The sequence below is a fragment of the Dendrobates tinctorius genome, unplaced genomic scaffold, assembly GCF_039654945.1.
Source record: "Dendrobates tinctorius isolate UK_male_01 unplaced genomic scaffold, ASM3965494v1 ptg000129l, whole genome shotgun sequence".
Classification (NCBI taxonomy): Eukaryota; Metazoa; Chordata; class Amphibia; order Anura; family Dendrobatidae; genus Dendrobates; species Dendrobates tinctorius.
In genome coordinates this window covers 47,986,733-48,010,479 of record NW_027361797.1, presented here as the reverse complement: position 1 = coordinate 48,010,479, position 23,747 = coordinate 47,986,733, and positions in this window count along the sequence as shown.

Here is a 23,747-nt window from a genome sequence, read left to right as displayed (position 1 = left end):
AGTGGGAAGAGTCAGTCAGTCAGAGAGTGGGAGAGAGAGAGTCACTCGGAGAGTTGTGAGGATCCCTGGAAGAGGGATGGAGGAAGAAGTGCAGCAGCTGCCTCAGTGATCTGAGCCAGCTGGCACAGGGAAGGAAAGAAGGAGAAAGACAGTAGACTGAAACCTGACCTTCTATGAGAGAGAGGGATTAGTACGGAACGAAGGAGTAAAAGGGAACACAGAGGACATGGGTTAGAGGAAGAACCCTGCCTAGAAGTTCTAAGCGCAAGGCCGGGGCCTGGTCCCCGAGGTTGCAATGGATACTGAAGGTCCTGCAGCAGACACCGGTGGAGTAGTGGGCTGTAAATGCACCACTCCCATCTAAGACTTGGGGGCACAACAGTAACTTGGATAGTGAGCCGGGAATAAGGAGTAAGGAGTCCCCGAAGCAGGCTACAGCTGTCTGCCGTACAAGTAGAGTTCTTGGGAACATCTGTCAGGAGGCACTCCAGTGTAACTCAGTACTAGGAGTACTTCACTTAAAGGTGCTATAGAGGAGACGTTCAGAAAGGTACATGTTGGCGGAGTGTTGGAAGGGAGCATCCTATCTTGCCTGGAGGTTGACTGAGCTCAGGACCCGGAGGACACAGCACGGAGGCAGGCATCTGTGTGAACTGCAGACTGTGAGTAAAGCTTTGGAACTACATGCCCTGGTGTCCTCCACTTATTCCCGCATCACTACACCCCGCACTACTACATCTGGGCACCGGTCTCTACACTGCCTGTGCCTCTCCTCCATTGCTACATCTACACTGCCCTGGGACTACAGCTCCACCTGTGGGGAGCTTCACCATCTTGGCTGCAACCCACCACCGGTCCCAGAGGATCTGCATGCAGCGTCGGCCTAACACCTCACTTGCCGAACACCACAGGTGGTGTCACGAACTATTCATAAACTTCATTGCATTGTTCATTCATCCCCTTTTTGCCATCGAGCCCCAGGGCCACGGACCGGGTCACAGCTTTCGTGACAACTCCCATTGAGATCAATGGGCCTGGTACCGAGTACCCCGCTAGGCCCTGGTGGGGTGCTCCAATATACTGTCCGTTTTTGGAGCTACTGGAGAATATAAAATGGATATCAGTCATGAGATGTAAGAAGTGAAGTATTTTTCATTGTACTATACTGCTATTTCTCTGCCGTATCAGAGGATCATGAATTGTGGCATGTGTTAAAAGAGCCCAGTGACACTCTTTGGCCCAGGGCCCACGAAAATCTGGAGCCAGCCCTACCCCCCCACAACTTTATCCAAAAAACCCCCAGTTTTCAATGCCTAACTATTATTATAAAGTAAATTAAGGTTGACAAGCTTGAGTAATAAGAATTTATGTTTTTGGCATTAAAATGGGCACTGTAGGCGTGTTTCTTGTCCTCCACTCCCTGCCGACCTTGGTTCCCCATTGACTTGCATTGGGTTTCGTGTTTCAGTCGGCCTTCGACTTTTCACGATAATCGGCCGATTTCATTTGACCCGACTTTTGAGAATGTCAGGGTTCATGAAACCCAATTCGACCCGAAAAAAGGCAAAGTCGCTCATCTCTAGTGTGCACGTCTGTCTGGAAGATCGGTGAAACATGGTCTTCTCCTTCCTTGAGGGTCCTGGAGGTGCTCCTGGAAACTGTATATTCCTTTCTCGGTCTCTTCGTGGCTTCTCACAATAGCACAGGACAGCCACCTTTGCTATCCCAGAAGAGTCTGTGCAATCTCACAAGTCCAGTAAGTCTCAGGCTGTGCGTCCTCTTTTCACAGCTCCTTGCACAGCAGTTCTCTGCAGCATCTTCAGCTCAGAACGCACACACAGGCTCAACTTCTACCCTCTCCCGTCTTGGCAGAACATCCCACAGTTTTTTGCAGGGGAGAGCAGAACATTCCAACACACCAACCAAGGGGGTGCTGTCTCTTAAAGTGGCAGCGTGTCTCTTACTGTCCATAACAACACCACCCCCTTACAGCATAATCATGGCAACAGATTCTCTTTAGGCTCCAAGTACCATAATACTAATTTCTAAGCAGTCCTTTTTACTAAATTGCTGCAAAATTAATTATGTTGTAGTTACTGGGTACAGAAAAAAAGAATGCGACATTAGCTATGGAGTTTTCTCTGCTCCCCTTGCCAAAACTACCTCTCTTTAATACCTTTATAATGTTCTGGTGTGTCCTTCATCCAGAAATCTTGTCAAGGTTTTGGATTACTAACTATTCCAGAAATTCAATAACGAACCACATTATACATCAGAAAAATTTTCGAGCACAAGTTCCATAAATTCCTAGTTGGAGTTCTCCTAATGTCATATTAGCATTGATAAAGGCCTGACCGGTGTAAGGTCTTCATCATATAAATCAGCACTGTAACAGCTTCTGCATAATGCCTTACCAATAAAATAATAGATGAATGCACATCCTATAGCACCGCGGCTGGATAATAAATCACAGAGAATCAAATTACTATTACCTGATTTCCAGAAAGAAGTTTAGATAGCATTACCCGGCCTTCGATTTTGCCCCCTTCCCATTCCTTTGCGTCACCACAAATGATTTGGCTTGGGACGTAGATTGATGAGGCTAAATGTCCTTTTCCGTTCCCTCATATTGATTGGCATAGAATTATTACTCCTCTACTGAGGGCATTCGCAGGCATTTCTGTTAAAATCATTTTGTTTTGTATTTTTTTACTTTTTCTTACCCGTGTTTCGCTTTGTTAAACATCCACGTATCTGCCTGATTTATAGCAGAGATCAAATTTTTCAAAAAGAGACAACAGTTATATAGAAGAGAGTCTTATATCTGTTTTAATGGCGATCATTAAAGTGATTTTCTGAGCTTTTAAAAAATACAGAAGAACCTACAACATATGGGTCTGAATGTGCACTATTAGATGTCAACTCTGTGCAGAACATTGGTTTTAATGCTGCCAGGGTTTACTGTGAGTCATAGGAAAAATTTGAAGAATTACTACTGCGAAGTTTCCTCTCTCTTGTTAAGGTCACCATATTCATTAGACTCAACCCGTATATATGCATATTGTGAGGCAGTGACTCATGTTACATGTAGGGGTCACTGTATGTTCCCCCCAGGATGCACAAGAGGCGTATTGAGGCCGTAAGAGTGCATTGCAGTCACAGACATAGTTGTAGTTGCAATGGAGACAAAAGTGAGTATAGGTCTTGGACATGCTGGTTGTCCAAGGCAGATTTAGGGAAAACCTGCTCTGGGCTTTGTTTGAAACAGACTGCAGATGATAGTAGTGTAGTCCATTTAATTTCTGGCCCAGGTTTTCCATGGGGCTGAAGGTTACAGGTTGCTAGTTATAAAACCCTACAGTATAGGGTTTTGGGTGTGTCAAGTTCAGAATCAGTGTCAGTTTGGTGTTGGCAGGAGTGCAGAGCAGAAGGCTCTGCAGCTCTCCACCTGTGTGAGTGAACACAGGCCAGCAGAGCCAAACAGTCAAGGCAGCTGAGAAGCCTGGCTCCCACAGTATACACAGCGGTGCAGTCACCCACGGCAACAGGTCAGAGGAGGACTGGCGTGTTTAGTGACTGTAAACTGGAGATATGGTTCACGGCTGCGATCTGGAGGATATCATGGACTGTGTAATGCTGTGAGTAGAACATTAACACGTGGTGCAGTCGCCCATGGCAACTGGTCTCAGGAGGTGGACTGGCGTGTTTAGTGACTGTAATCCAGTGGATATGTTTCCCGGCTGCGATCTGGAGGATATTGTGCAGTGTTTTTTTGAGTTGCCCATTAAAGAGACGTTTTTGCTATGAACTTTGCTGGGTCACTGCCTCACCATTGCATAGTGTGCTACCGTTGCACTGGAAAAAATTAAGAGACCACTGTCAAATGTTCAGTTTGTCTGATTTTTCTCTTTATAGGTATATTTTTGAGTAAAATGTAAATTGTTCTTTTAGTCTACAAACTTCTGACAACATGTCTCCGAATTTCCAAGCACTAAATTGTTTTTTTTCTTCTGAAAAGGAGAAATGGTCAAAATTAAAAAAAAAAACCCAGTGCTTTCAGACCTCAAATAATTCAAAGAAAACAAGTTCATAATCATTTATAAACAACAATACTAATGTTTTATCTCAGGAAGAGTTCTGAAATCAATATTTTGTGGGATAACCATGATTTTTAATCACAGCTTTCATGCGCCTTGGCATGCTTTCCACCAGTCTTTCACACTGCTTCTGGCGCAAAAAATTAAGCAGTTCTTCTTTGTTTGATGGCTTGTGACTATCCATCATCCTCTTGTTTACATTCCAGAGGTTTTCCATGGGGTTCAGGTCTGGAGAGTGGGCTGCCCATGACAGGGATTTGATGTGGTGGTCTTTTAATTTATACCACCGCTGTATATTTAGATTCAGCCAATAATCTAATGTGTATTGGTTTATCAGCAGGAGATCATGACTAAGGGACAAGTAAATCTGCTGCCAGGTAGGACTTCATTAATTTTCATAAGCTATCTATAACCCCTCCCCTATCACTGATTGCTGAAAATCAGTGGTGTGGGAGGGGTTATACAGAGCTCAGCATTCGGAGAATTGCTAGATCTGCAGCAGATAAAACGGTGATTTTATTGAAATGACAGCAAGCAGCTCAATAAGAGACGCATCGCTGGAATCAGGGTCAGGTATGTGTTACTCTGAAACGCATTTCAGGAAAAACAGTTTAAAAAGCCAGCCTACTCTAAATGATTGACAGGTCTCTCCCAGGTGTGTAGATAGAAGAAACCTATCAATCAGCTGGAGGAAGGTGGGTAGATGCCGGCTGGGGGCAACTGCGGACTAATCAGGTCTCCCCTTGTAGTCCACGTCCAAACTAAGTTTTTGTGAGCCTCAGCGGCCAGGCCATACTTTATGCTGCCTGTCATTCAACAGCTTCAATCTAATGTCAGTTTCTCTGTAATTGTATTTTGAATTGTATACGACACCGGATGTAATGCAAATTTACAACGAAAAGGTTAAAAACAGCTTTGAGGGGCTTCAAAATTTCCTTTTTTTTTTTTTTTGTGCTATACTTTTTATTCCTGTAATAATGCCATTGCCTCATCGCGCTGCCTACATTGTATATTGTGTTATTTTGAGCACAGTGTGTGAAGTGATGGTAAATGACCTTTACTGCCTTCACTTGTAGAAGCCCAGCTGTGTCGGACAGCTGGGCACCTGAGCAATGCCTGCACAATCATCTGTGCAGCTTTTTTTGTGAGTGGCATATCTCAGTTCTGCTCCTCAACTATCCATAACAGGCCTTAAAGGCAGTGTCAGACTGAAGAACATGGGGCCCACTGGAGGATTTGATTCTGAGGGCCCACCTTCCCCCCCCACTGAAGAGCCCCATAGCATCTGCACGGTTTGCACTATGAAGTCTCCTCAAGAAGAAGCCAGGGCCCACCGGAGGATTCTCCAGTTCTCTGGTGGGACAGTCCAACCCTGCTGAAAGGGGTTGTCCAGGTTTAGGATTAAAGTCTGCAGTCCTCTTATGTGACTTTTGAATCGTTACAGCAGGATTTTCTCGTGACATCTGCATGGTCAGGCGAACACATGCCAACTAGACGTTCCCAATTCACTTTCACTGAGTGAAACCATGCACGTCTAGTCGGAATGTGGCAGGAAGTAAGCAAATACTTGTCGTCGCGTGACTGACCGCTCTCGCCGCTGGCATGGGAGAATCCTGACAATTTTTTTATGTTATGTGTCCTGCCTGGCCACTTGATTTCTGAATTTAAAATGAAAGAATACATTTGATCACTAATCGAATAGCTAATATGTCAGATAATGGTGGCTGCTTCCTGAATGAAAAACTAAAGAAAGGAAAGCTAAACTGATGGAGCAAATTGCAGAAGAAGAGTTCTCCAAAATCCCAGGTGAGAGGTGTAAGAAGCTAGCTGATGGGGAGAGGAAGCGATTGATTGCAGATGGTTGTTCCTAAGGGTGTGCAGCCAAATGTTAAGTTGAGGGTGCCAACAATTTGTCAGGACCATTTTAGGGGTTTTATGTGAAATTATGTCCAATTTGCCTTTTTTCTCTGTTTTTTTTTGTCTTGTTCCAACACACACGAAGGAAATAAACGTGTATAGTAATGTGTAATTGCAATAGTTTTCTGGCAGAAATACTTCATTTTCAGGAAAAATTTCAGGGGTAACAACATTTTCAACTGTGACTGTAAGCGGCTTCCAACCCCCTGCTTTCTCCCAGTCTATTTTCCTGCCCTTAGCTACATTAACGTCACAACATACTCATTTGGAGTACAGATGATGGCAGTGAAAGGGTCAGCCCAGCCCCTGTCTCCTCCTCCAATCTCCTGCAGCAGATTATCCCCAGAGTTGGTGAAACACAGAGGCTAAATAAACTAACACTTTCACTGCCATCATCTGTACTCCAAATGAGCACGTTCTGATATCAATGCAGCTTAAGATATGCAAATAGATAGAGGTGTTGAAGCCACTTACATGTCATTTTCCTTACAGGGAGGAAGTCAAATACTTTAATAAAGTGATTTGCAAAGTTTCATAATTTTATAAGATGGCCAAAATTATAAAAAAAAATAAAAGTTAAATTACTCTTTAACGAAGATCCAGCTGCGTCACATGGTCAGTACTCTGTAGGCAAGTAATCCTACTTCACATAAAGAAAGTGCAAAGGTCAGAGTGACAGACGAGTAATATAGTCACCCCTCCTTATATCTCAAATATTATCCAACCCGTGTAATGAAAGGTGTGCAGATCTGTCTGTTACCATGGCTTATCTCGTATTGTCACACCTGTTATACCTATAGAAGAATGTTTGAAAGTTACACAGACCGTAAGTGATAGATCAGTGTGGATTCCAAGTCAAAAATTGGAATTTCTAATGCCATGGAGAAAAATTCCCAAAGATGATAATATCATCATCTCGTCTTCTACTCCTGTGGCCGACCAGTTTAAGTGGATGAGGATTCCCTGTTGTATGAAGGTTTCCTGTCCATCGCGGACTATAGATGAAGTGGTCGGCCAAGTGCAGAAGGTGAAAGACGCATCACGCTTATGAAATCGTAAGATGTCCAGCAGTATCATCAGCTGAGAACAAGTAGCGACCAATGGGACCAGCTCCACCCATCTAATGTATCATCAGCTGAGAACAAGTAGCGACCAATGGGACCAGCTACACCCATCTAATGTATCATCAGCTGAGAACAAGTAGCGACCAATGGGACCAGCTACACCCATCTAATGTATCATCAGCTGAGAACAAGTAGCGACCAATGGGACCAGCTACACCCATCTAATGTATCATCAGCTGAGAACACGTAGCGACCAATGGGACCAGCTACACTCATCTAATGTATCATCAGCTGAGAACAAGTAGCGACCAATGGGACCAGCTACACCCATCTAATGTATCATCAGCTGAGAACAAGTAGCGACCAATGGGATCAGCTACACCCATCTAATGTATCATCAGCTGAGAACACGTAGCGACCAATGGGACCAGCTACACCCATCTAATGTATCATCAGCTGAGAACAAGTAGCGACCAATGGGACCAGCTACACCCATCTAATGTATCATCAGCTGAGAACAAGTAGCGACCAATGGGACCAGCTACACCCATCTAATGTATCATCAGCTGAGAACAAGTAGCGACCAATGGGACCAGCTACACCCATCTAATGTATCATCAGCTGAGAACACGTAGCGACCAATGGGACCAGCTACACTCATCTAATGTATCATCAGCTGAGAACAAGTAGCGACCAATGGGACCAGCTACACCCATCTAATGTATCATCAGCTGAGAACAAGTAGCGACCAATGGGATCAGCTACACCCATCTAATGTATCATCAGCTGAGAACACGTAGCGACCAATGGGACCAGCTACACCCATCTAATGTATCATCAGCTGAGAACAAGTAGCGACCAATGGGACCAGCTACACCCATCTAATGTATCATCAGCTGAGAACAAGTAGCGACCAATGGGACCAGCTACACCCATCTAATGTATCATCAGCTGAGAACACGTAGCGACCAATGGGACCAGCTACACTCATCTAATGTATCATCAGCTGAGAACAAGTAGCGACCAATGGGACCAGCTACACCCATCTAATGTATCATCAGCTGAGAACAAGTAGCGACCAATGGGATCAGCTACACCCATCTAATGTATCATCAGCTGAGAACACGTAGCGACCAATGGGACCAGCTACACCCATCTAATGTATCATCAGCTGAGAAAAAGTAGCGACCAATGGGACCAGCTACACTCATCTAATGTATCATCAGCTGAGAACAAGTAGCGACCAATGGGACCAGCTACACCCATCTAATGTATCATCAGCTGAGAACAAGTAGCGACCAATGGGATCAGCTACACCCATCTAATGTATCATCAGCTGAGAACACGTAGCGACCAATGGGACCAGCTACACCCATCTAATGTATCATCAGCTGAGAACAAGTAGCGACCAATGGGACCAGCTACACCCATCTAATGTATCATCAGCTGAGAACAAGTAGCGACCAATGGGACCAGCTACACCCATCTAATGTATCATCAGCTGAGAACAAGTAGCGACCAATGGGACCAGCTACACCCATCTAATGTATCATCAGCTGAGAACAAGTAGCGACCAATGGGACCAGCTACACCCATCTAATGTATCATCAGCTGAGAACACGTAGCGACCAATGGGACCAGCTACACTCATCTAATGTATCATCAGCTGAGAACAAGTAGCGACCAATGGGACCAGCTACACCCATCTAATGTATCATCAGCTGAGAACAAGTAGCGACCAATGGGATCAGCTACACCCATCTAATGTATCATCAGCTGAGAACACGTAGCGACCAATGGGACCAGCTACACCCATCTAATGTATCATCAGCTGAGAACAAGTAGCGACCAATGGGACCAGCTACACCCATCTAATGTATCATCAGCTGAGAACAAGTAGCGACCAATGGGACCAGCTACACCCATCTAATGTATCATCAGCTGAGAACAAGTAGCGACCAATGGGACCAGCTACACCCATCTAATGTATCATCAGCTGAGAACACGTAGCGACCAATGGGACCAGCTACACCCATCTAATGTATCATCAGCTGAGAACAAGTAGCGACCAATGGGACCAGCTACACCCATCTAATGTATCATCAGCTGAGAACAAGTAGCGACCAATGGGATCAGCTACACCCATCTAATGTATCATCAGCTGAGAACAAGCAGCGACCAATGGGACCAGCTACACCCATCTAATGTTCGAAGAAGTCTTCGTGGAAAAACTGTCCCTGAAAATCCACACGTTCGACATGAAAGCTAGGCCAAGAGACTCAACTATACAAAAAAGTATAGGGATGCAGAAAAAATGGCAGCAGGTGCTCTGAAAAGATGAGCCACAATGTGAAATATTTGGCTGTCAGAAGGCACTTTGACCGATAATGAGGGCTTGACGGAACAGTGTAACCCAAGGGCTGTATTTCGGCAAAAGAAGTTGGGGATTTGGTCAGGACTAATGGTGTCCTCCATGATGAGAAACACAGGCAGATACTTACACATCATGCTATACCATCAGGGAGGCGTCTGATTGACTCCAAAATTCTTTGACTGCAGGACAACAGACCGAAACATACAACCAATGCGATTAAGAACTATCTTCAGCGTAAAGAACAATTAGTCCTGAAAGTGTTGATATGGCTTCTACAGAGCTCTGATTTCAGCATCATCCAGTCCGTCTGGGACTATATGAAGACACAGAAGGATTTGCACAAGCGACATCCACAGATCTGTGGTTAGTTCTCCGAGATGTTTGGTACAACCTCGCTGCCGAGTTCCTTCAACAACTGTGTGCAAGTACAAGCAAGCACCTAGAAGAATTGATGTCTTCATGCTATTTTAAGAAGAAAATGTGACCACAAAGCATTGATGTGATTTAGATTTCTCTTTTGTTCATTCGTTTTGGATTTTGTTAATCGAACAATACACTATTAACGCTTCTATTTTTTCAAAGCATTCTTACTTTGTAGGAGTTTTTCCGCTCCTGTCTAAAGCTTTTGAACAATATTATAGAGATTATCAAGTCTGCCAAGACTCAAATTCACCAAATCACACAGATTTTATAGGGAAATTCGATTTGCTTCGAGGTTATTCTCAGTGAATTGAATGTTCCTGATTATGTTCTGGGGTCTCTATAGAACCCAGAGCATAATAAATATAAAACAAGCAAAAAAAAAGAATAATACCACGCTGCTCACCTGTTTCCCTAAACCTGCAGTATAATTATTTTAATTTTTTTTAACCCTTCGCTGGCTCTCTATGGTTGAGCAAAATGGTGCCATATTGCGGAATTAACGTGGAGCGGATTGCGAAAAATCTGCAAAATCTGTAGAATGTGAATTTTCGCAAAAATTGTAGGACAATTAAATTCAATTTGAATAAATTCTCTTGTATATATATATATATATATATATATATATATACACAACATTTTTTCCCCAAAAAAATCTACCGTATAAACTTGATATAGCGGCGTGCCTAATTTTCTGAACTTCCAAACTAATAAAATGTAAAAATACTTATCCCATACAGTAAATACAACAGGAATCAAAATTGTCACGGTAGAACTACTGTTTTTTTGGTACATTTTATGGCAAAATGAATTGTGTCATTCAAAACTAGAAATTGCCTTACGAAAAAAAACAAGTCCTCACAAGGTTATGTCGACAGAAAAATGAAAAATTTAAGTCTCTTGGAAAGCAAAGAGTTAAAAATTAAAGTGAAAAGTGAAAAAAAAACTACCGGTATATGTATATTTTTTTGCATGAACACCAGGTTAGCACTTGCATTTTTTTTTAGAATTTTAACAATTGCCATGAACTTTTCATTAGTTAGCATGCCCCAGAGCAACAATCCACTTTAGTGTACTCAGGTATTAACTTAATATGGGCTGTTTACACTCTCAGGTGTGTCTGCGCTGAGCAAACATCACACCACGCTGGGACAGGTGGCAATGTACGACTGCTGTCTGCGATCCATAATTTTGCTGTCTAGAATGTCATCCACACAGCAAATCAGTCATTAAGCCGGTTACACCCATCCGTGTTTCATGGTCCGGTCTCGGATTGTGATGGACCGACTGGCCATGGATCATAAATGAGGCTGCCGAGTTGAGTTCTGGAGGCCCACAGCCTGTATGTGCAGTCTGAGTATGGATGGGGAAACTAAGATGTGTGATACATGTCTATGTTTGCTAGATGTGGCATTTTTGGGTTTTTTGGACAAACGTTAAGTTGTCTTGAGCTTTTGATTTCTGATATGATTGGTTTTATGCAAACAACAGAAAGATGGTCAATTTTACAAAATAAACCTAATTTTCAATAATTCTAATTGCAGGTGTATTGGCATTATTGGGGTGCTTTCACATTGCGTTCTGTGTCCTATTCGGGGCACTTGTCCAAAATCCCCTGCAAAACAGGGTCTGGGAGTACACGGCTACGGGTCCATAGACTGTAATGGTGATTGCAGAGCGTACGTACTCTCTGCAATGCATCATTTTCGGAGTGTATGCCTACAGAAGGCAGACGTAGTAGACTTCCTCCTCCTGTAGGTGTACACACCCTTAAAAAGTGCACGGCAGAAATCATGTTTGCTCTGTTGTCACCAATACAGTCCATGGCCCCATCGGAGTGTGGGCCCAGACCCTGTATTACGGAGGAGTGCCCCAATGGGGACACAGAACGCAATGTGAAAGCACCCTTACGCTATGAGCATTAGGAAAAGGCCCAGACAGTAACAGACACTGCCGATGAACAGAATCTCCAGTTTTCATGTTGTCAACTCCTATACTGCTGAAGGTGGTCATGCAATAGAAGACTGGGACCCAATATTACAATTTGATACAAGATTATGTCTGTCCATCCCTATATGTTTCATCACAGTCACTGTGTCAAAATTGATGAGCAAGAAACACTGAAATAAATCTGAACCCTTCCACATTCGGTGCCGCTTCCCGTCAATCCCTGCGAATGCCCATGTTAAAGGTTACAGCTCATAGCCATCGGTCATGTAACGCTCACAGTTTTAAAAGGATGAATAGTCTCGGTTGTCAAAACACATCACAGGCTTTTTAGACTGATCAAGATTGGTTATATTTCCAGCAGAAAATAATGAATTGATGTTTGTGAATAAAATGATGATGCTAAATCCAACAGCATTGGCCGGTAAGTATGCGCCACTTCATTCCTTAAAATCATCCTTGTCATCTTTAAAGAGGAACTTTCACCAGTTTTTGCATATTAAACTGGTCAGATCATGGAATAGTGGCTGACAAGCAGGATAGAAGGGTGGCTTGGTTTTTTTTTTTTTTTTCTTTCTTGTATTTAGTTTTTCGCCTGATTGACCCTGACCAATCATAAGCAGGCAGCATCATGCAGGAGGAAAACAAATTTCTCCTAGAGTGGGTCTTTCAATAAAAAAATGATTTGATTAAAAAAAAAAAAGAAAAAAGAAATGGCTTTTCCTGTGTGTAATGTATAATAATTAGATCTGTCTCTTTAAGCAAGCCAGACTTATGGGACTTGGAGGGTGGAGACAAGAGGGATGAGAAGGGAAGTTTCAGTTTCACTTCTGGTAGCATGGGAATGCAAGTGTTATGCTGTGTGCTGGAGGACGAAGAATAAAACATATCTAAAGTTTAATACCTTGAATTCTTCATAACGTGTGGATATTACAACTGGCGACGAGGATGGGATATAATCACCTACTGCTGTGAGTACGGACTCTATTTTACCGCTTCACACGCCAGCACCACTGTGAGACTCTATCATGGCTGACTACTTGCACACATTCCCACAATTTGATATGACTGATGTCATTAATCTCTCCCATAACTGGAGAAAATGGCTAAACAGATTTGAGAATTTCCTAGAAGCCATGGACATAAAGGAGGAGAAAAGAAAGAGAGCTTTGTTCCTGCATTGTGCAGGCACAGGAGTCTATGACATATACAGTACGTTACCTGCAGCAGAAACAGACACATACAGCAACTGCACTAAAGCTCTCACTGGCTATTTCAACCCCAAACAGAACATCAGATATGAAAGATATAAATTCAGGATTGCCAAGCAGCTTCCAGAAGAGTCCATAGACATTTATGTCACACGGCTGAAAGAGTTAGCACATGGATGTGCCTTTACAGATGTAGATGATGAAATCCTAACTCAAATAATTGTCACCTGCTCGTCTAGTAACCTAAGGCGTAAGGCTCTGCAGCAGGATATCTCTCTACATGATTTGCTCAAAATGGCCCGTGCTATAGAAATAGCAGATCATCAGGCTACCGTAATGGAGAATGGGGATAAATTACATGTGCATAATCTCAAACAGAAAAATCTACCAGACAAACAAGCCCAGAAACAGAAGAAATGTTATAGATGTGGACAGGATTTCCCTCACCACCAGAACAAATGTCCAGCTATGGGACAAACCTGCAGTAAATGTGGAAAAGGGAATCATTTTGCAGCTGTTTGCAAATCAGCGCACTACAAGCCTCCGCTGCCTATGACAAAATCTGCAGATGTAAAAGTGATAAATCAGGACACAGAAGAAATGTCTGCGACTGAGAACTATGTGTTCACTACCTCTGTCACTGGTTCAGTACAGTCTCCCTGTGTTACACGCTCAATCTGCAACACTGACATTACCTTTACAATAGATACAGGAGCTTCAGTGGATATCATAGATGGCACTACATATGAACAATTGAAAACAAGGCCAGTCTTACAACAAGTGCAGACTAAAATCTTTCCTTATGGATCTAAAACACCTCTAGTTATAATGGGACAATTTGATGCTGAAATTAGATATAAAGAAAACAGGCAGAAAACCACTTTCCACACATTACAAGGATCGGGAGGATGTCTTCTCAGCTATCACACTGCCTTGGAGCTAGGGCTCATCCAGATTATTCATACCATAACTGACCCTGCGGATATGGATGTACAAACTATGGTGAACAGTTTTCCCTCCCTATTTAGTGGTTTGGGAAAACTAAAGGACTCTCAAGTACACCTTCATGTGGATGACAATGTTCGTCCAGTAGCCCAGCCTCACAGGCGTATTCCATTTCACCTGAGACAGAAGGTAGAAAAGGAACTCCAATTGCTCATGGATGAGGACGTTGTTGAAACTGTTACTGGTCCCACTCCGTGGGTCTCTCCACTTGTGGTAGTTCCAAAACCAAAGACTCCTGATCAAGTGAGACTGTGTGTTGACATGCGCCTGCCCAACACCGCTATCCAGAGGGAAAGACATATCTCACCTACGATTGATGACATTATTCATTTATTAAATGGAGCCACCGTCTTTTCAAAGCTCGACCTCAATAAGGGATATCATCAATTAGAACTGAGTCCAGAGTCCCGATATTTGACCACATTTTCCACCCATGTGGGCCTCAGAAGATACAAAAGATTGACTTTTGGAGTCTGCTCAGCAGCAGAAATTTTTCAGGATGCAATAAGGAGTGTCATTCAACACATCCCAAATGCCTTTAATTACAGTGATGACATATTGGTTTTTGGTAAAACTCAAGCTGAGCATAATCGTGCTCTATATGCTATCTTCGAATGCCTGCTTTCTGCTGGACTCACTTTAAACAAAGAGAAGTGCGAGTTTGACAAGGGTTCATTAGAATTCTATGGTCACATCTTCTCGGCAAAAGGAGTACAACCAGACCCCAAAAAAGTGGAAGCTATCAGAACAGCCTCAATTCCACAGGATGCTAGTGAAGTGCGTTCTTTCCTTGGAATGGCAAGTTACTGTGCTAGATATATTCCGAATTTTTCAACAATCAGCAATCCACTACGGGAACTTACAAAACAAAGTTGTATTTTTCAATGGTCTCAAGGCTGTCAGGCCTCTTTTGAAACAATTAAAAATGAACTCTGCTCGACAACCACTATGGCTTACTTTGATCCAGCTCTTCGAACTGAACTGATTGTGGACGCCAGTCCCGTGGGACTGGGTGCTATTCTAGCGCAGTACAAGGATAACAATCAAAATCCTCACATCATTTCTTATGCAAGTAAGAGCTTAACAAACACTGAAAGAAAATATTCTCAACCTGAGAAAGAAAGCTTGGCAGTTGTCTGGGGATGTGAACACTTTCACTTATTTCTCTATGGAGCTCCCTTCACCATTGTCACAGATCATCAAGCACTTCTTACAATTTTTGGAAATCCCAGAGCTAAAATGCCTGCACGAATTGAACGATGGGGCCTACGTCTACAGGACTACAACTATAAAATTGTTCACAAACCTGGAAAATACAGCAATCCGGTTGATTATCTTTCAAGACATCCTACTAATGATGATATACCTGTGCATTCCTCCATTGAAGAATACCTACGTTTTGTTACAGATCATGCTGTGCCAAAAGCACTTTCTCTTGATCAATTTATAAATGAAACAACAAAAGACAAGACACTCTGTGCCCTAATACAAATCATCCAAAATCGAAGGTGGCATGAAATTCAAAAAGAAAAATTTCCTGATTCTGAGATTAATCTGAAAGAGTTAAAACTATTCTCAAACGTACGTGAGGAATTATCAGTCACTGAAGAACACCTCATTCTTCGAAGTACCAAACTAGTTGTACCTAAGACTTTGCGTAACTTAGTCATACAGATAGCACATGAAGGTCATTTAGGAATTGTTGGCACAAAGAAGTTACTCAGAGAAAAAGTGTGGTTCCCAAATATGGATCACTTGGTGGAAGATAAGATTAGACGCTGTTCTACTTGTCAATTAATCACTCCATCATCAAACTTAGAGCCATTACAAATGTCTCCGTTACCCACTGCTGTCTGGGAGGAAGTGGCAGTCGATATATATGGACCATTGCCAAATGACCAATACATTCTCGTAACAATTGATGAATATTCTCGATACCCTGTCATTTCATTTATCTCTTCAACATCTGCTAATAATGTCTTACCAGAGCTGGACGACATTTTCTCGGCATATGGTATTCCAAAAGTGGTCAAAACAGACAATGGACCTCCATTCAATGGACATGTGTTTACACAATTTTCTGAATACTTGGGATTCAATCACAGGAAAATCACACCTTGCTGGCCACAAGCCAATGGAATTGTGGAACGTTTTATGCGCACTCTGGGGAAATGTATCAAGGCAGCGAGTCTGGAGCACATCCCACTGAAACAGTCATTATACAAATTCATGCGTAATTACCGCAATACGCCACACTCCACTACTAATGCTGCTCCAGCTCATTTAATGTTCAGCAGAACCCTGCGTATACATCTCCCTGATGTGACCAGTAGAGTTGAGCGAAACGGGTCGAAAAAATTCAAAAGTCGCCGACTTTTGGCAAAGTCGGGTTTCATGAAAGGAAACCCGACCCTAGGATGAGGTCGGCCACGAGGTCGGCGACTTACGCGCCAAAGTCACGTTTCAAAAGTTTGTTTTGCGCTCTTTTTCAGCCAATCAGGATCCACGGACACTGTGGGCAACGTGATGACATAGTCACGGGTCACCACCATCTTTCAGAAGGGCATGCAAGTGATTGGCTTGCTTTGGTGGGCGTCACAGGGGGTATAAAAGGGCGTGCATCTTACTTCTGCCGATCTTAGCATAGGGAGAGGTTGCTGCTGATTCTGTAGGGAGAGCGTTAGGCAGGGAAGAAGACAAAAAAACTGCTTCTGCTGCTAGTGATATGGCCTGCACAACACACCAGTCACTGTGTGTGCAGTGCAAGGGGAGGCTATATAGTGGTGTATCAGTGGTGTTGGTTGTTGGGCTGCCTTCTAAGGCTTCCTGACAGGCTGGCATTGCTGTTTACCCACTGCTCCGCAAACTGCTTTTTTAAAAGCAATCCAATCTCCCTTATCCTCTAGTCACTTTGGTCACAGCTGCGCCATCGAGCCTGTCACATAGCGCTCAGATATTCATTGGGCCTCAAACTGCTTTTTTAAAAGCAATCCCAATTTTTTTTTTGTCCTGCTGAGAAGAAAAAAAAACTGCTTCTGCTGCTAATAGCAATTTGGCCTGCACAACACACCAGTCACTGTGTGTGCAGTGAAAGGGGAGGCTATATTGTGGTGTATCAGTAGTGTTGGTTGTTGGGCTGCCTTTTAAGGCTTCCTGACAGGCTGGCATTGCTGTTTACCCACTGCTCCGCAAACTGCTTTTTTAAAAGCAATCCAATCTCCCTTATCCTCTAGTCACTTTGGTCACAGCTGTGCCATCGAGCCTGTCACATAGCGCTCAGATATTCATTGGGCCTCACACTATCCAAAAGTGTCCAGTGTCCAAAAGTGTGTGCAGAGATTCAAAATCTCCCTTATCCTCTAGTCACTTAGGTCACAGCTGTGCCATCGAGCCTGTCACATAGCGCTCAGATATTCATTGGGCCTCACACAATCCAAAAGTTTCCAGTGTCCAAAAGTGTGTGCAGAGATTCAAAATCTCACTTATCCTCTAGTCACTTAGGTCACAGCTGTGCCATCGAGCCTGTCTCATAGTGCTCAGATATTCATTGGGCCTCACACAATCCAAAAGTGTCCAGTGTCCAAAAGTGTGTGCAGAGATTCAAAATCTCCCTTATCCTCTAGTCACTTAGGTCACAGCTGTGCCATCGAGCCTGTCACATAGCGCTCAGATATTCATTGGGCCTCACACAATCCAAAAGTGTCCAGTGTCCAAAAGTGTGTGCAGAGATTCAAAATCTCACTTATCCTCTAGTCACTTAGGTCACAGCTGTGTCATCGAGCCTGTCACATAGCGCTCAGATATCAGTGGGCCTCACACAATCCAAAAGTGTCCAGTGTCCAAAAGTGTGTGCAGAGATTCAAAATCTCACTTATCCTTTAGTCACTTAGGTCACAGCTGTGCCATCGAGCCTGCCACATAGCGCTCAGATATCAGTGGGCCTCACACAATCCAAAAGTGTCCAGTGTCCAAAAGTGTGTGCAGAGATTCAAAATCTCACTTATCCTCTAGTCACTTAGGTCACAGCTGTGCCATCGAGCCTGTCACATAGCGCTCAGATATCAGTGGGCCTACCACAATCCAAAAGTGTCCAGTGTCCAAAAGTGTGTGCAGAGATTCAAAATCTCACTTATCCTCTAGTCACTTAGGTCACAGCTGTGCCATCGAGCCTGTCACATAGCACTCAGATATCAGTGGGCCTCACACAATCCAAAAGTGTCCAGTGTCCAAAAGTGTGTGCAGAGATTCAAAATCTCACTTATCCTCTAGTCACTTAGGTCACAGCTGTGCCATCGAGCCTGTCACATAGCGCTCAGATAATCATTGGGCCTCACACAATCCAAAAGTGTCCAGTGTCCAAAAGTGTGTGCAGAGATTCAAAATCTCACTTATCCTCTAGTCACTTAGGTCACAGCTGTGCCATCGAGCCTGTCTCATAGTGCTCAGATATTCATTGGGCCTCACAGAATCCAAAAGTGTCCAGTGTCCAAAAGTGTGTGCAGAGATTCAAAATCTCCCTTATCCTCTAGTCACTTAGGTCACAGCTGTGCCATCGAGCCTGTCACATAGCGCTCAGATATTCATTGGGCCTCACACAATCCAAAAGTGTCCAGTGTCCAAAAGTGTGTGCAGAGATTCAAAATCTCACTTATCCTCTAGTCACTTAGGTCACAGCTGTGCCATCGAGCCTGTCACATAGCGCTCAGATATCAGTGGGCCTCACACAATCCAAAAGTGTCCAGTGTCCAAAAGTGTGTGCAGAGATTCAAAATCTCACTTATCCTCTAGTCACTTAGGTCACAGCTGTGCCATCGAGCCTGTCACATAGCGCTCAGATATCAGTGGGCCTCACAGAATCCAAAAGTGTCCAGTGTCCAAAAGTGCGTGCAGAGATTCAAAATCTCACTTATCCTCTAGTCACTTAGGTCACAGCTGTGCCATCGAGCCTGTCACATAGCGCTCAGATATTCATTGGGCCTCACACAATCCAAAAGTGTCCAGTGTCCAAAAGTGTGTGCAGAGATTCAAAATCTCACTTATCCTCTAGTCACTTAGGTCACAGCTGTGCCATCGAGCCTGTCTCATAGTGCTCACATATTCATTGGGCCTCACACAATCCAAAATTGTCCAGTGTCCAAAAGTGTGTGCAGAGATTCAAAATCTCCCTTATCCTCTAGTCACTTAGGTCACAGCTGTGCCATCGAGCCTGTCACATAGCGCTCAGATATTCATTGGGCCTCACACAATCCAAAAGTGTCCAGTGTCCAAAAGTGTGTGCAGAGATTCAAAATCTCACTTATCCTCTAGTCACTTAGGTCACAGCTGTGCCATCGAGCCTGTCACATAGTGCTCAGATATTCATTGGGCCTCACACAATCCAAAAGTGTCCAGTGTCCAAAAGTGTGTGCAGAGATTCAAAATCTCCCTTATCCTCTAGTCACTTAGGTCACAGCTGTGCCATCGAGCCTGTCACATAGCGCTCAGATATTCATTGGGCCTCACACAATCCAAAAGTGTCCAGTGTCGAAAAGTGTGTGCAGAGATTCAAAATCTCACTTATCCTCTAGTCACTTAGGTCACAGCTGTGCCATCGAGCCTGTCACATAGCGCTCAGATATCAGTGGGCCTCACACAATCCAAAAGTGTCCAGTGTCCAAAAGTGTGTGCAGAGATTCAAAATCTCACTTATCCTCTAGTCACTTAGGTCACAGCTGTGCCATCGAGCCTGTCACATAGCGCTCAGATATCAGTGGGCCTCACACAATCCAAAAGTGTCCAGTGTCCAAAAGTGTGTGCAGAGATTCAAAATCTCACTTATCCTCTAGTCACTTAGGTCACAGCTGTGCCATCGAGCCTGTCACATAGCGCTCAGATATTCATTGGGCCTCACACAATCCAAAAGTGTCCAGTGTCCAAAAGTGTGTGCAGAGATTCAAAATCTCACTTATCCTCTAGTCACTTAGGTCACAGCTGTGCCATCGAGCCTGTCTCATAGTGCTCAGATATTCATTGGGCCTCACACAATCCAAAAGTGTCCAGTGTCCAAAAGTGTGTGCAGAGATTCAAAATCTCACTTATCCTCTAGTCACTTAGGTCACAGCTGTACCATCGAGCCTGTCACATAGCGCTCAGATATCAGTGGGCCTCACACAATCCAAAAGTGTCCAGTGTCCAAAAGTGTGTGCAGAGATTCAAAATCTCACTTATCCTCTAGTCACTTAGGTCACAGCTGTGCCATCGAGCCTGTCACATAGCGCTCAGATATCAGTGGGCCTCACACAATCCAAAAGTGTCCAGTGTCCAAAAGTGTGTGCAGAGATTCAAAATCTCACTTATCCTCTAGTCACTTAGGTCACAGCTGTGCCATCGAGCCTGTCACATAGCGCTCAGATATCAGTGGGCCTCACACAATCCAAAAGTGTCCAGTGTCCAAAAGTGTGTGCAGAGATTCAAAATCTCACTTATCCTCTAGTCACTTAGGTCACAGCTGTGCCATCGAGCCTGTCACATAGCGCTCAGATAATCATTGGGCCTCACACAATCCAAAAGTGTCCAGTGTCCAAAAGTGTGTGCAAAGATTCAAAATCTCACTTATCCTCTAGTCACTTAGGTCACAGCTGTGCCATCGAGCCTGTCTCATAGTGCTCAGATATTCATTGGGCCTCACAGAATCCAAAAGTGTCCAGTGTCCAAAAGTGTGTGCAGAGATTCAAAATCTCCCTTATCCTCTAGTCACTTAGGTCACAGCTGTGCCATCGAGCCTGTCACATAGCGCTCAGATATTCATTGGGCCTCACACAATCCAAAAGTGTCCAGTGTCCAAAAGTGTGTGCAGAGATTCAAAATCTCACTTATCCTCTAGTCACTTAGGTCACAGCTGTGCCATCGAGCCTGTCACATAGCGCTCAGATATCAGTGGGCCTCACACAATCCAAAAGTGTCCAGTGTCCAAAAGTGTGTGCAGAGATTCAAAATCTCACTTATCCTCTAGTCACTTAGGTCACAGCTGTGCCATCGAGCCTGTCACATAGCGCTCAGATATCAGTGGGCCTCACAGAATCCAAAAGTGTCCAGTGTCCAAAAGTGTGTGCAGAGATTCAAAATCTCACTTATCCTCTAGTCACTTAGGTCACAGCTGTGCCATCGAGCCTGTCTCATAGTGCTCACATATTCATTGGGCCTCACACAATCCAAAATTGTCCAGTGTCCAAAAGTGTGTGCAGAGATTCAAAATCTCACTTATCCTCTAGTCACTTAGGTCACAGCTGTGCCATCGAGCCTGTCACATAGTGCTCAGATATTCATTGGGCCTCACACAATCCAAAAGTGTCCAGTGTCCAAAAGTGTGCAGAGATTCAAAATCTCCCTTATCCTCTAGTCACTTAGGTCACAGCTGTGCCATCGAGCCTGTCACATAGCGCTCAGATATTCATTGGGCCTCACACAATCCAAAAGTGTCCAGTGTTGAAAAGTGTGTGCAGAGATTCAAAATCTCACTTATCCTCTAGTCACTTAGGTCACAGCTGTGCCATCGAGCCTGTCACATAGCGCTCAGATATCAGTGGGCCTCACACAATCCAAAAGTGTCCAGTGTCCAAAAGTGTGTGCAGAGATTCAAAATCTCACTTATCCTCTAGTCACTTAGGTCACAGCTGTGCCATCGAGCCTGTCACATAGCGCTCAGATATCAGTGGGCCTCACACAATCCAAAAGTGTCCAGTGTCCAAAAGTGTGTGCAGAGATTCAAAATCTCACTTATCCTCTAGTCACTTAGGTCACAGCTGTGCCATCGAGCCTGTCACATAGCACTCAGATATTCATTGGGCCTCACACAATCCAAAAGTGTCCAGTGTCCAAAAGTGTGTGCAGAGATTCAAAATCTCACTTATCCTCTAGTCACTTAGGTCACAGCTGTGCCATCGAGCCTGTCTCATAGTGCTCAGATATTCATTGGGCCTCACACAATCCAAAAGTGTCCAGTGTCCAAAAGTGTGTGCAGAGATTCAAAATCTCACTTATCCTCTAGTCACTTAGGTCACAGCTGTACCATCGAACCTGTCACATAGCGCTCAGATATCAGTGGGCCTCACACAATCCAAAAGTGTCCAGTGTCCAAAAGTGTGTGCAGAGATTCAAAATCTCACTTATCCTCTAGTCACTTAGGTCACAGCTGTGCCATCGAGCCTGTCACATAGCGCTCAGATATCAGTGGGCCTCACACAATCCAAAAGTGTCCAGTGTCCAAAAGTGTGTGCAGAGATTCAAAATCTCACTTATCCTCTAGTCACTTAGGTCACAGCTGTGCCATCGAGCCTGTCACATAGCGCTCAGATATCAGTGGGCCTCACACAATCCAAAAGTGTCCAGTGTCCAAAAGTGTGTGCAGAGATTCAAAATCTCACTTATCCTCTAGTCACTTAGGTCACAGCTGTACCATCGAGCCTGTCACATAGCGCTCAGATATCAGTGGGCCTCACACAATCCAAAAGTGTCCAGTGTCCAAAAGTGTGTGCAGAGATTCAAAATCTCACTTATCCTCTAGTCACTTAGGTCACAGCTGTGCCATCGAGCCTGTCACATAGCGCTCAGATATCAGTGGGCCTCACACAATCCAAAAGTGTCCAGTGTCCAAAAGTGTGTGCAGAGATTCAAAATCTCACTTATCCTCTAGTCACTTAGGTCACAGCTGTGCCATCGAGCCTGTCACATAGCGCTCAGATATCAGTGGGCCTCACACAATCCAAAAGTGTCCAGTGTCCAAAAGTGTGTGCAGAGATTCAAAATCTCACTTATCCTCTAGTCACTTAGGTCACAGCTGTGCCATCGAGCCTGTCTCATAGTGCTCAGATATTCATTGGGCCTCACACAATCCAAAAGTGTCCAGTGTCCAAAAGTGTGTGCAGAGATTCAAAATCTCCCTTATCCTCTAGTCACTTAGGTCACAGCTGTGCCATCGAGCCTGTCACATAGCGCTCAGATATTCATTGGGCCTCACACAATCCAAAAGTGTCCAGTGTCCAAAAGTGTGTGCAGAGATTCAAAATCTCACTTATCCTCTAGTCACTTAGGTCACAGCTGTGCCATCGAGCCTGTCACATAGCGCTCAGATATCAGTGGGCCTCACACAATCCAAAAGTGTCCAGTGTCCAAAAGTGTGCAGAGATTCAAAATCTCACTTATCCTCTAGTCACTTAGGTCACCGCTGTGCCATCGAGCCTGTCACATAGCGCTCAGATATCAGTGGGCCTCACACAATCCAAAAGTGTCCAGTGTCCAAAAGTGTGTGCAGAGATTCAAAATCTCACTTATCCTCTAGTCACTTAGGTCACAGCTGTGCCATCAAGCCTGTCACATAGCGCTCAGATATTCATTGGGCCTCACACAATCCAAAAGTGTCCAGTGTCCAAAAGTGTGTGCAGAGATTCAAAATCTCACTTATCCTCTAGTCACTTAGGTCACAGCTGTGCCATCGAGCCTGTCTCATAGTGCTCAGATATTCATTGGGCCTCACACAATCCAAAAGTGTCCAGTGTCCAAAAGTGTGTGCAGAGATTCAAAATCTCCCTTATCCTCTAGTCACTTAGGTCACAGCTGTGCCATCGAGCCTGTCACATAGCGCTCAGATATTCATTGGGCCTCACACAATCCAAAAGTGTCCAGTGTCCAATAGTGTGTGCAGAGATTCAAACTCTCACTTATCCTCTAGTCACTT